This window comes from Phocoena phocoena, chromosome 6 (assembly GCF_963924675.1).
Source record: "Phocoena phocoena chromosome 6, mPhoPho1.1, whole genome shotgun sequence".
Taxonomy (NCBI): Eukaryota; Metazoa; Chordata; class Mammalia; order Artiodactyla; family Phocoenidae; genus Phocoena; species Phocoena phocoena.
This window is the reverse complement of record NC_089224.1, coordinates 36333981-36347325: the sequence shown is the minus strand read 5'-3', so window position 1 is coordinate 36347325 and position 13345 is coordinate 36333981.

The window sequence follows — 13345 nt, the reverse complement described above, 5'->3', positions numbered from 1 at the left end:
CAGAAAGGGAAACTCAGAGACACACGCAGGCATGAAGACTTACATGCAGAGACAGAGATATGCGTAGAGACAGTAATGCAGGCAACTCACACATAGAGGCACACGTGGAAAGATACAACAGGAAGAGATACAGGCAGGGAGAGTCACACTGAGATCCAAATTTGTGGTTTTTCAACAGTCCATAAAATTGTGCATGCCAGGGCCTCAGTCACACCTGCCTTATCAGAACTGCCAGAGCTGAAGCCAGGAATGCATTGTTTTAAAGACAGAAATTTCTGTCATGTACCCTTCACTGGAAATCCTTTATGTTAAATCTTCATCATTCCCAAAGTAATGTGCCAATCAGTTGTTCCTCTCAATCTGAAAGAGCCTTACAAGTATGCTAGAAATTTTTTACGGTTTTTCAACGATTTAGTTTGTTGCTTCTGCCCAATTTTAGCTTTTTTTTTTTTGTCAAATCGATTTGTAACAATTATTTTCTACCTAGACTTTTCATTCTCATTTATTTTAGCTTTGTAATATTTTAGGTTCTCAGGTTTCACCCTAACCTACTTTTATCATTTTTGTTTTCAGTCTTTTAAAATGTTGTAGCGTTATATTTTTCTTAATTCTTAGGCTAGCCCTTTTTATTCTCAGCTGTGAATTATTAAATTACTTGGAATGCCTTTGATAGCAAGCACTGGAGAAGTCATGCCAAACTGGCTTAAACAGTAAAAACATTCATAGACTCTCATACTTGGAAATCCATAGGTCAGAGAGGTTTTAGGATTTACTTAATTCGATGGCTCTGTCTCCATTCCCCTGTGATTCCTAGAGAGGGAGGAGGGAGTGAGGAAAATTTCTGTGTTCATCTTCAGGCTTCATCTTCAGGCTGGTAATCGGATGACTACAGTATTCCTAGTATATCTGCCAATGGCCAGCAAGAGAGAGTGCTCTTACGGTTTTCCGTTAAGAAGAAGGGAAAGTTTCCCAGAATCCCCTTTTCAAAATTCCCATTACATTTATTTCATTGGCCCAAATCTAGTCTTGCGCTCCTTCCTGAACCTATCTTTGCGACCAAGCACGACCGGACTCTTTTTATTAAAGGGGTGGGAGATTAAATCAATCACTGGCAGGGGGATGGGATTTTGTTAATTGACTTAGTCTAATCAGAGCTCACACCTGAACTGGGATCAACCTTCAAAACCACATAGTTGCTACAATTCAGAAGAGGAACAGACATCAGAAGGAAAATTAGCAGGGAAAGGGGCAGGGTACCCAGCCAGCTGCTGGGTAGGCAATCAATAATATCCATTAACTATCGTTATCATCATAGTCACCTTTTTTTTTCTACAGGTCTTAGCACAAATAAAAATCCCAGGTACTTCACATTTATTCTGATTTTTTAAAATTAAAGTTATAGTTCTGACCATCCCGTTTTTTTATTTTGTTTCGTTGTTTTTTTTAACTAGGAAATTGAGAGATCTGGTAAACTCCTGCCTCCTCTGTGAAATCTGCCCTGATTCTTAACCCCCAGGCAGAATTAAGGACACTCTTCCATGATGTTTCACTTGTCTTTTTGTCAGAGTGTTTATTGATTTATATATTATATTATATTTATAGAGTATGCTAGGCTGGGACTCCGTAGGGGTGGGACAAGACATTTATCCTTCAAGTCCCAGGATCCATTAGGGTCCCAGGATATATTAAGGACACAATTAACATTTACTGAGTTAATTTAAATATCAGACAATTGGAATATTTATAGAGAATACTCACTGACATAAAAGATATTGTAAAGGATGATTTCAGCTCATGATGATTCTGAGGAAAACTCACTGCTTTAAGCTACTTGGAGGAAGCTGTCCAGATTTTAACAACTTACAATAAAAGCCTACCAAAAAAAAAAAAAAAGAAACTCCTAAAATTGAGAAATAGCTTTACAATACAAGAATGCTGTGCTGGGGAAGGAATGTGTTGTTTTAGTGTATTATACTCCCTTAAGTCAATAAATTATGATTTTCAATACTCATAGTTCTCTCAGATGCTTTTTTTAACTTTTCATTAAAACACCTAAGAAAAAAATTCAGAACATCAATAGGACAATGGAAGATGACTCTGATAACAGGCCTATCAACTTACAACCAAGTGCCAAAAAGTTATTTAAACTATATATACATAAATTATATTTATAATTATACATTTATATATGTATATATAATATTGCATTCTGTTTCGTATAGAAACATAGGTATAAAATATAAAGTGGAATGGTTAGAAGACAATAAGTTGTGTATAAACAAAGCCTGAGAATCACCATTTACCTGTCACAATTATAGAATTAGTGTTTAAGATCAGTTTTGTAAAACAAAATTTTAAATAATTCAAGTAAGATTCAAATAGGACTATAAATAGACTACAACTATCCTATGGTAGATACTGTGGATGGGTGAGCTTCCTTTCTATCCCACCTTCCTTCTACGGGACCTTCCTACACAGAGCCTAGAGGGCATTTCCAGACTCCTTCACAGCTAAGATTTGGGATAAAAATTAGCTCTTACCAATCGAACAAGAGCACCGAAATTTTGGAAAGTGGAAGGGAACTAGAGGTTCTCTCTGGCCTCTTTTTCTATTTTAGCTACCGGCAAATAGGGCTGTAGAGACGAAGGCTTTCCTGCATCAGCACCCCAGCATCCAGTTTCCCAGGTGATGTGGTGGTGGCAACAGCAGCTGGGGCAGCAGTAGGCTCCTCGTTCCAGCTTCCTACACCTTGGATATCAGCTCAAGCACCATATTCTCCAACTCACTATTTCCAAGGTGATTTCAGAGATAGCAGGTCTTTGGATGGTCAGTTCTCCAGTGTTCAGAAAATCATTCCCAGAGTCCCAGGTGAGAGTTTGCTTCTCTAGAAATTCTAACACATTTTTATATCAAAAGCTGTCTTACTTTTTATATTCTATATGAAATGTTGACATAATACACCTATCAGAAGCAAGAAAAGGTTAGAGCAAAGAAAATGTGGGAAATATGATAAAACAAGAATTCATAGCATCAGAAAATATTACATGAAATGACAGAAATAAGATCAAATATAGGAATGACGGTAATCAATAAAATATCTAAGTTATTCCCTCCTTTAATAATGAAACACACTCCTATAATGTGTCAAATCAATTTATAAATGTTGATGATTGTAAGAAACCTACCTATAGCTGTGGAACAAAAATGTCAAGTGTAGAATGATAAGCAAAAATATCCTTGATAAAAAGAGAAGATAAAGCTTCTTTGCTTTCATTCTCACAGTGGTTGCAGTGTTGATATCCAAGAAAATAGAATTCTATTTTAAAAGCATTAAACAGAAGAAATATTATATATTCAATGGAAATATGAGTCATGAACATTTATGATCCAAATAACATTGATTCTAAAAAATGAGGGTCAGTCATGTTTTGTGAAAATTCAATTCCTTAAAACTCTACAATACCATGCTAAATAATTCAAAAGTTGTCATAAGATGAAAAGTTTCAATATGAACTAATTATGTACAAAGTCAGTCTCCTCTCTAACATTTCGCTTAATACAAGCATTCCTAACCACTGACTCAACGTTGTTAATTCAAAATGTTAATTCAAAATGTTCAGGGCTTCCCTGGTGGCGCAGTGGTTGGGAGTCCGCCTGCCGATGCTTGGGACACGGGTCCGTGCCCTGGTCCAGGAGGATCCCACATGCCGCGGAGTGGCTGGGCCCGTGAGCCATGGCCGCTGAGCCTGCGCGTCCGGAGCCTGTGCTCCGCAACGGGAGAGGCCACAGCAGTGAGAGGCCCGTGTACCGTGAGAAAAAAAAAAAAAAAAAGTTCAAATATAATGCAGAATGAAATTCTTAAACCTTGAATAAATGTAGCATTTCATGAAGTAGATGAAAATAATGTTGACAATGTTTATTTTAGACTATATTATATTTTGGTATCTTATAAATGTTCTATGAGAAATTCTGATTGATTTTATAAATCAGTCAACAAAAGTTAAAAAGAAAAACACTGGGAAACAATTTTAACTGCTTATTTCTGAATTTCAATTCTTATGTTAGTCCTTATATTTTTATATCTTTTCAAAGTTTACATGGTATTTTTATTACTTTTGTATCAAGAATTTGTTTCAAAGACCACATAGGTTTAAAATTTTACACATCATTATGCATCATAGTCACCTTAGTAACAATATTCTTAGCATTCTTTCAATAATTTAAATAATACAGATTCTATTTTTCTGTTACATCCTTATTGTCTTCACTGCTTAATATATTCCAACTGATCTCACATGCCTTTAGGACATCATTTCTATGCCTTTTTCCTCAGAGAAGGAAGGATGAAGTAGGTCAGTGGTCTTTATAAATATAATTTAAATAATAGAGTTCTGCACCTCCATTTCTCCTCCACCCTTTTAGTTACCATTCTGCCAGGTTGCAAGATAAAAAAAACTACATTTCATAAAATTAAATTCCCCATTGACCATCCAAACAATTCAGATGGAATGTTTAGTATCTATCCCCTCTCTACATTCTAACCAGAAAATGATTTTTCTGTGACACTGAGTTTATATTCTCTCAACAAGATCCATGCTGCTGTATTCCAATGTCCTGGGAGTCATTAAAGCCTCTTGAAAAATTCAAGACTCTCCTTGTAATTATCACCCACAGGTCATGCATGCTCACAGCTCCCCATCTCTCAGAAACCCTAGTCTAAGTATCACTATCGAGAACAAACAGCACAATGTAATAATTATTTAGATTCAAGTTTCTCTCACTTAGCTTGGCGTTTAAAATTTTTCATTACTGATGGTAGTAAATGGGCTGTATTTAAGGGTAATTAACATTTATGTGTGGAACGGGGAGAACAGGAATAGGCTAATCCTTGGAGGACTTACACAGTGAAGAATCTTGGCTGGTTTAGGGCTGCAAATGTGTTGAGCTAAAAAGTTCCCAGGTGTAAATAGGATTTAACTAATCCCCAAATCAAAATGCTTGGGTACTGTTCAAATCATAATCAGAATTCACTTGGATGTAATCAAATGCAGTAAGTATTGAAGTTACCATGTAGGCGGATTCGAACTTCTACCTCAGTTGGTACCTCAGCCATCCAGCAGGAGTTGAGAGAGCCAGATTCTGTTGACTAGTCCAGGCATACTTGGGAGCAGAGGCATGTAGCATGACTGAAATCTCAAAGGAGTACAGACTACTTTGATATCGCCTTGGTATAACTGATATGTCACTATCAGTTAATCTTTTTCTGGGAATTTGGTACATGCCCTTTCAACCTGCGGAACACGTTGCCTAAAACAAAGTTCTCCAAAACAGCTTTTCACCAGAGTTCCAAAAGGATCCTTCAGCCCAGCTACCTCCAGTTAGTTCTCTCCTCTACAATCTACATGAGACACTCCACAACATGCAAGCGCCTCTGAGTTGTTCTCTTCATTCTACTTGGTACATCTTTCTTCATGCTCTTCCCAACTCTGAATCTCCTTTATGTCCCTCACTCTACTTGTATTCTCCAGAACTGCAACTGACTATAAACGCCCCTCCTGTGCCATATCAGATTATCCACTTCTTTCTTCTACTTTCCTGCGAATAGTACACTTCCCCACTCCTTTGATGTTGGGCTTGGCCATGGGACTTGCTTTGGCTGATGGGATGTTAGTTGTCAGCAATTACCCAGCAGAAACTCAACATACGCACTTCTGTTATTGTCAGAAGAAGAACACACCTGGGCTAGCCCAGTGGCCCCAGCGGGAGGAGGACAGGCATGCAATACAAAGATGCCCTGGATGAGCTGACTGAACCAGGCCCAGCCTAGATCAGCCAACTCCATCTACCACAGACACATAAGTTAAATAAATGCTTATAGACTCTAAGATTTTGAAGTTCTTTGTCATGCAGCAATAGCTAATTGATATACCTTCCCTGAACTCTTCCTTTACCATCTGGCCTTAAGTGACACCTGCTTCTTTACTCAAGGGACTGATCATTTTCCTTTGACTTATGTGCTGCAGGGCAAAAAGTTTCATCTGGGGTTCTTCCTTAAGTCCTGTGTCAATTCTAGATAATATATTTTTTTTCCACCCTCTTGCAAAAGCTCTTCTTCCCTCAAGTCTCATGATTTGTATTCTGCGCCTTGCCTTAAACACCATTTACTGCTGCGACTTACAAACCAGCTCACTCTCTGCTACTCATTATAGCATTTGGCCCGTGTTTTAGCCTTCATTTCTATCTCAACTCCCTACCATTGTCCTAGGTGACTTTGCCATCAGAATGGATGGTCCATCTGAGTTCCTGACTTTTAATATCTTAAGCTCATCATCTTTATTGTCTAAAACAAAATAGACACACAATGAATGCGAGTTCTTTTCTTTTTCCCTCTCAAGGACTTTCTTTTTACTTTACTTCAGCTACCCAATCCTTGATCCTTAACCCTGTTATCTAGATTCCTAATATGAACTTCTCTGCTTCCAGATCCCTCATTTCTTTACTACCAGTGGTGCCTGCTCTTCGGCTTTATCAAGAGCTCCTATCTCTACATGTTCTCCTTTGTCCACTACTATTAGGCTTCTATACCAGTTCCTCCCCTGCCCAGCCCAGAACAAATGTTTCATCACTGCAACTATCTCTGAATGAAATCTACTTTCCTCCTTTTCCTTTCTATTATACCCACTCCACCTTTCAGATCCCCATCTCTAAACCTGGATTAATGCACACATCCCTTCCTCCAGGAAAATGTTGGTAGAAATCACACACACTCAAAGATCTTTGCAAGGAAACCATTTCTAACCTCTTCTGGGCCCTTCAACCCTTCAGCATTTTTGAATCTTTCTCACACTCTTAAGTCCCTATTCTTCCTCAGTTTCAGAGATGACTTTACTACCTGCTTCACAGAAAAATCTAGCACATCTGTCAGGAGCTTTCTCACCTTCCCTTCCATCCCCCAGTCATCAATATTCCCATTAAACTATAACCTTCCTAAGAACACAAATGGTGAGGGGAGGAGCTTCAAGATGGCAGAAGAGTAAGACGTGGAGATCACTTTCCTCCCCACAAATACATCAGAAATACACCTACATGTGGAACAACTCCTACAGAACACCTACTGAACGCTGGCAGAAGACCTCAGACCTCCCAAAAGGCAAGAAAGTCCCCACGTACCTGAGTAGGGCAAAAGAAAAAAGAATAAACAGAGACAAAAGAATAGGGACAGGACCTGCACCAGTGGGAGGGAGCTGTGAAGGAGGAAAGGTTTCCACACACTAGGAAGCCCCTTCGCGGGCGGAGACTGCGGGTGGTAGGGCGGGGGGAGCTTCTGCGCCATGGAGGAGAGCACAGCAACAGGGGTGTGGAGGGCAAAGCGGAGAGATTCCCGCACAGAGGATCAGTGCCGACAAGCACTCACCAGCCCGAGAGGCTTGTCTGCTCACTCACCGGGGCGGGTGGGGGCTGGGAGCTGAGGCTCTGGCTTTGGTCGGATCCCAGGGAGAGGACTGGGGTTGGCGGCGTGAACACAGCTTGAAGGGGGCTAGTGCACCACAGCTAGCCGGGAGGGAGTCCGGGACAAAGTCTGGAGCTGCTGAAGAGGCAAGAGACTTTTCTTGCCTCTTTGTTTCCTGGTGTGCGAGGAGAGGGGATTCAGAGCACTGCATAAAGGAGCTCCAGTGACGGGCACCAGCCGCGGCTATCAGCGAGGACCCCAGAGATGGGCATGAGACGCTAAGGCTGCTGCTACAGCCACGAAGAAGCCTGTGTGCAACCACAGGTCACTATCCCCACCTCCGCTCGCGGGAGCCTGTGCAGCCCGCCACTGCCAGGGTCCCGTGATCCAGGGACAACTTCCCCGGGAGAACACACAGCGCGCCTCAGGCTGGTGCAACATCATGCGGCCTCTGCTGCCGCAGGCTCGCCCAACATTCTGTACCCCTCCCTCCCCTCGGCCTGAGTGAGCCAGAGCCCCTGAATCAGCTGCTCTTTAACCCCGTCCTGTCTGAGCGAAGAGCAGACGCCCTCAGGCGACCTACACGCAGAGGCGGGGCCTAATCCAAAGCTGAGCCCCTGGGAGCTGTGAGAACAAAGAAGAGAAAGGGAAATCTCTCCCAGCAGCCTCAGAAGCAGTGGATTAAAGCTCCACAATCAACTTGATGTACCCTGCGTCTATGGAATACCTGAATAGACAACGAATGATCCCAAACTGAGGAGGTAGACTTTGGGAACAACGATACACATATATTTTCCCCCTTTTCCTCTTTTTGTGAGTCTGTATGTGTATGCTTCTGTGTGTGATTTTGTCTGTACAGTTTTGCTTTTACCATCTGTCCTAGGATTCTGTCTGTCCATTTTTTTATTAATTTTTTTTCTTAAAATTTATTTTAATAACTATATTTTATTTTCTTTTACTTTATTTTATCTTCTTCTTTCCTTCTTTCTTTTTTTCATCCCTTTTATTCTGAGCTGTGTGGAGAACAGGCTCTTGGTGCTCCAGCCAGGTGGCAGGGCTGTGCTACTGAGGTGGGAGAGCCACGTTCAGGACACTGGTCCTCAAGAGACCTCCCGGCTCCACGTAATATCAAACGGCGAAAATCTCCCAGAGATCTCCATCTCAATGCCAAGACACAGCTCAACTCAATGACCAGCAAGCTACAGTGCTGGACACCCTATGCCAAACAACTAGCAAGACAGAAACACAACCCCATCCATTAGCACAGAGGCTGCCTAAAATCATAATAAGGCCACAGACATCCCAAAGCACAACACCAGACGTGGACCTGCCCACCAGAAAGATCCAGCCTCATCCACCAGAACACAGGCCCTAGTCCCCTCCACCAGGAAGACTACAGAACACACTGAACCAACCTTAGCCACTGGGGACAGACACCAAAAACAACAGAAACTACGAACCTGCAGCCTGCGAAAAGGAGACCCCAAATACAGTAAGTTAAGCAAAATGAGAAGACAGAAAAACACACAGCAGATGAAGGAGCAAGGCAAAAACCTACCAGACCTAACAAATGAAGAGGAAATAGGCAGTCTACCTGAAAAAGAATTCAGAATAATGATAGTAAAGATGATCCAAAATCTTGGAAATAGAATGGAGAAAATACAAGAAACGTTTAACAAGGACTTAGAAGAACTAAAGAGCAAACGAACAGTGATGAACAACACAATAAATGAAATTAAAAATTCTCTAGAAGGGATCAATAGCAGAATAACTGAGGTAGAAGAACGGATAAGTGACCTGGAAGATAAAATACTGGAAATAACTACTGCAGAGCAGAATAAAGAAAAAAGAATGAAAAGAATTTAGGACAGTCTCAGAGACCTCTGGGACAACATTAAACGCACCAACATTTGAATTATAGGGGTCCCAGAAGAAGAAGAGAAAAAGAAAGGGACTGAGAAAATATCTGAAGAGATTATAGTTGAAAACTTCCCTAAAATGGGAAAGGAAATAGTTAATCAAGTCCAGGAAGCACAGAGAGTCCCATACAGGATAAATCCAAGGAGAAACACGCCAAGACACATATCAATCAAACTATCAAAAATAAAATACAAAGAAAACATATTAAAAGCAGCAAGGGAAAAACAACAAATAGCACACAAGGGAATCCTCATAAGGTTAACAGCTGATCTTTCAGCAGAAACTCTGCAAGCCAGAAGGGACTGGCAGGACATATTTAAAGTGATGAAGGAGAAAAACCTACAACCAAGATTACTCTACCCAGCAAGGATCTCATTCAGATTTGACGGAGAAATTAAAACCTTTACAGACAAGCAAAAGCTAAGAGAATTCAGCACCACCAAACCAGCTTTACAACAAAGGCTAAAGGAACTTCCCTAGGCAGGAAACACAAGAGAAGGAAAAGACCTACAATAATAAACCCAAAACAATTAAGAAAATGGTAACAGGAACATATATATCGATAATTACCTTAAATGTAGATGGATTAAATGCTCCAACCGAAAGACATACATTGGCTGAATGGATACAGAAACAAGACCCGTATATACGCTGTCTACAAGAGACTCACTTCAGACCTAGGGACACATACAGACTGAAAGTGAGGGGATGGAAAAAGATATTCCATGCAAATGGAAATCAAAAGAAAGCTGGAGTAGCAATTCTCATATCAGACAAAATAGACTTTAAAACAAAAACTATCACAAGAGACAAAGAAGGACACTACATAATGATCAAGGGATCAATCCAACAAAAAGGTGTAACAACTGTAAATATTTATGCACCCAACATAGGAGCGCCTCAATACATAAGGCAAATGCTAACAGCCATAAAAGGGGAAACTGACAGTAACACAATCATAGTAGGGAATTTTAACACCCCACTTTCACCAACGGACAGATCATCCAAAATGAAAATAAATAAGGAAACACAAGCTTTGAATGATACATTAAACAAGATGGACTTAATTGATATTTATAGGACATTCCATCCAAAAACAACAGAATACACATTTTTCTCAAGTGTTCATGGAATATTCTCCAGGATACATCATATCTTGGGTCACAAATCAAGCCTTGGTAAACTTAAGAAAATTGAAATCATATCAAGTACCTTTTCTGACCACAAGACCATGAGACTAGATATCAATTACAGGAAAACATCTGTAAGAAATAAAAATACATGGAGGCTAACAACACACTACTTAATAACCAAGGGATCACTGAAGAAATCAAAGAGGAAATCAAAAAATACCTAGAAACAATGACAATGAAAACACGATGACCCAAAACCTATGGGATGCAGCAAAAGCAGTTCTAAGAGGGAAGTTTATAGCAATACAATCCCACCTTAAGAAACAAAAAACATCTCAAATAAACAACCTAACCTTAGACCTAAAGAAATTAGAGAAAGAAGAAGAAAAAATCCCAAAGTTAGCAGAAGGAAAGAAATCATAGAGATCAGATCAGAAATAAATGAAAAAGAAATGAAGGAAACAATAGCAAAGATCAATAAAACTAAAACCTGGTTCTCTGAGAAGGTAAACTAAATTGATAAACCATTAGCCAGACTCATCAAGGAAAAAAGGGAGAAGACTCAAATGAATAGAATTAGAAATGAAAAGGGAGAAGTAACTACTGACACTGCAGAAATACAGAGGATCATGAGAGAAGAGTGCAAGCAACTCTATGCCAATAAAATGGACAACCTGAAAGAAATGGACAAATTCTTAGAAAAGCACAACCTTCCTAGACTGAACCAGGAAGAAGTAGAAAATATGAACAGACAAATCACAAGCACTGAAATTGAGACTGTGATTAAAAATCTTCCAACAAACAAAAGCCCAGGACCAGATGGCTTCACAGGCGAATTCTATCAAACATTTAGAGAAGAGTTAACACCTATCCCTCTCAAACTCTTCTAAAATATAGCAGAGGGAGGAACACTCCCAAACTCATTCTACGAGGCCACCATCATTCTGATACCAAAACCAGACAAAGATGCCACAAATAAAGAAAACTACAGGCCAATATCACTGATAAACATAGATGCAAAATCCTCAACAAAATACTAGCAAACAGAATCCAACAGCACATTAAAAGGATCATACACTATGATCAGGTGGGGTTTATCCCAGGAATGCAAGTCTTCTTCAATATATGCAAATCAATCAACATGATACACCATATTAACAAATTAAAGAAGAAAAATCATATATGACCATATGATCAGCTCAATAGATGCAGAGAAAGCTTTTGACAAAATTCCACACCCATTTATGATAAAAACCCTCCAGAAAGTAGGCATAGAGGGAACTTTCCTCAACATAATAAAGGCCATATATGACAAACCCACAGCCAACATAGTATTCAACAGTGAAGAACGGAAACCATTTCCTCTAAGATCAGGAACAAGACAAGGTTGCCCACTCTCACCACTATTATTCAACACAGTTTCGGAATTTTTAGCCACAGCAATCAGAGAAGAAAAAGAAATAAAAGGAATCCAAATTGGAAAAGAAGAAGTAAAGTTGTCACTGTTTGCAGATGACATGATACTATACATAGAGAATCCTAAAGATGCTACCAGAAAACTACTAGAGCTAATCAATGACTCTGGTAAAGTAGCAGGATAGAAAATTAATCCATAGAATTCTCCTGCATTCCTATACACTGATGATGAAAAATCTGAAAGAGAAATTAAGAAAACACTCCCATTTACCATTGCAACAAAAAGAATAAAATATCTAGGAATAAACCTACCTAAGGAGACAAAAGACCTATATGCAGAAAATTATAAGACACTGCTGAAAGAAAGTAAAGATGATACAAATAGATGGAGAGATATACCATGTTCTTGGATTGGAAGAATCAACATTGTGAAAATGACTCTACTACCCAAAGCTATCTACAGATTCATTGCAATGCCTATCAAACTACCACTGGCATTTTTCACAGAACTAGAACAAAGAATTTCACAATTTGTAATGGAAACACAAAATACCCCACATAGCCAAAACAATCTTGAGAACGAAAAATGGAGCTGGAGAGAATCAGGCTCCCTGACTTCAGACTATACTGCAAAGCTACAGTAATCAAGACAGTATGGTACTGGCACAGAAACAGAAATATAGATCAATGGAACAGGATAGAAAGCCCAGAGATAAACCCATGCACATATGGTTGCCTTATCTTTGATAAAGAAGGCAAGAGTATAAAGTGGAGAAAAGACAGCCTCTTCAATAAGTGGTGCTGGGAAAACTGGACAGCTATATGTAAAAGAATGAAACTAGAACACTTCCTAACACCATACATAAACTCAAAATGGATTAAAGACCTAAATGTAAGGCCAGACACCATCAAACTCTTAGAGGAAAACATAGGCAGAACACTCTATGACATAAATCACAGACAGATCGACCTAAATAGACATTTCGCCAAAGAAGATATACAGAGTGCCAACAAACACACGAAAGAATGCTCAACATCATTAATCATTGGAGAAATGCAAATCAAAACTACAATGAGATATCATCTCACACCGGTCAGAATGGCCATCATCAAAAAATCTACAAACAATAAATGCTGGAGAGGGTGTGTAGAAAAGGGAACCCTCTTGCACTGTTGGTGGGAATGTAAATTGATACAACCACTATGGAGAACAGTATGGAGGTTCCTTAAAAAACTAAAAATAGAACTACCACATGACCCAGCAGTCCCACTACGGGTCATATACCCTGAGAAAACCATAATTCAAAAAGAGTCATGTACCAAAATGTTCATTGCAGCTCTAGTTACAATAGCCAGGACATGGAAGCAACCTAAGTATCCATCAACAGATGAATGCATAAAGTAGATGTGGCACATATATACAATG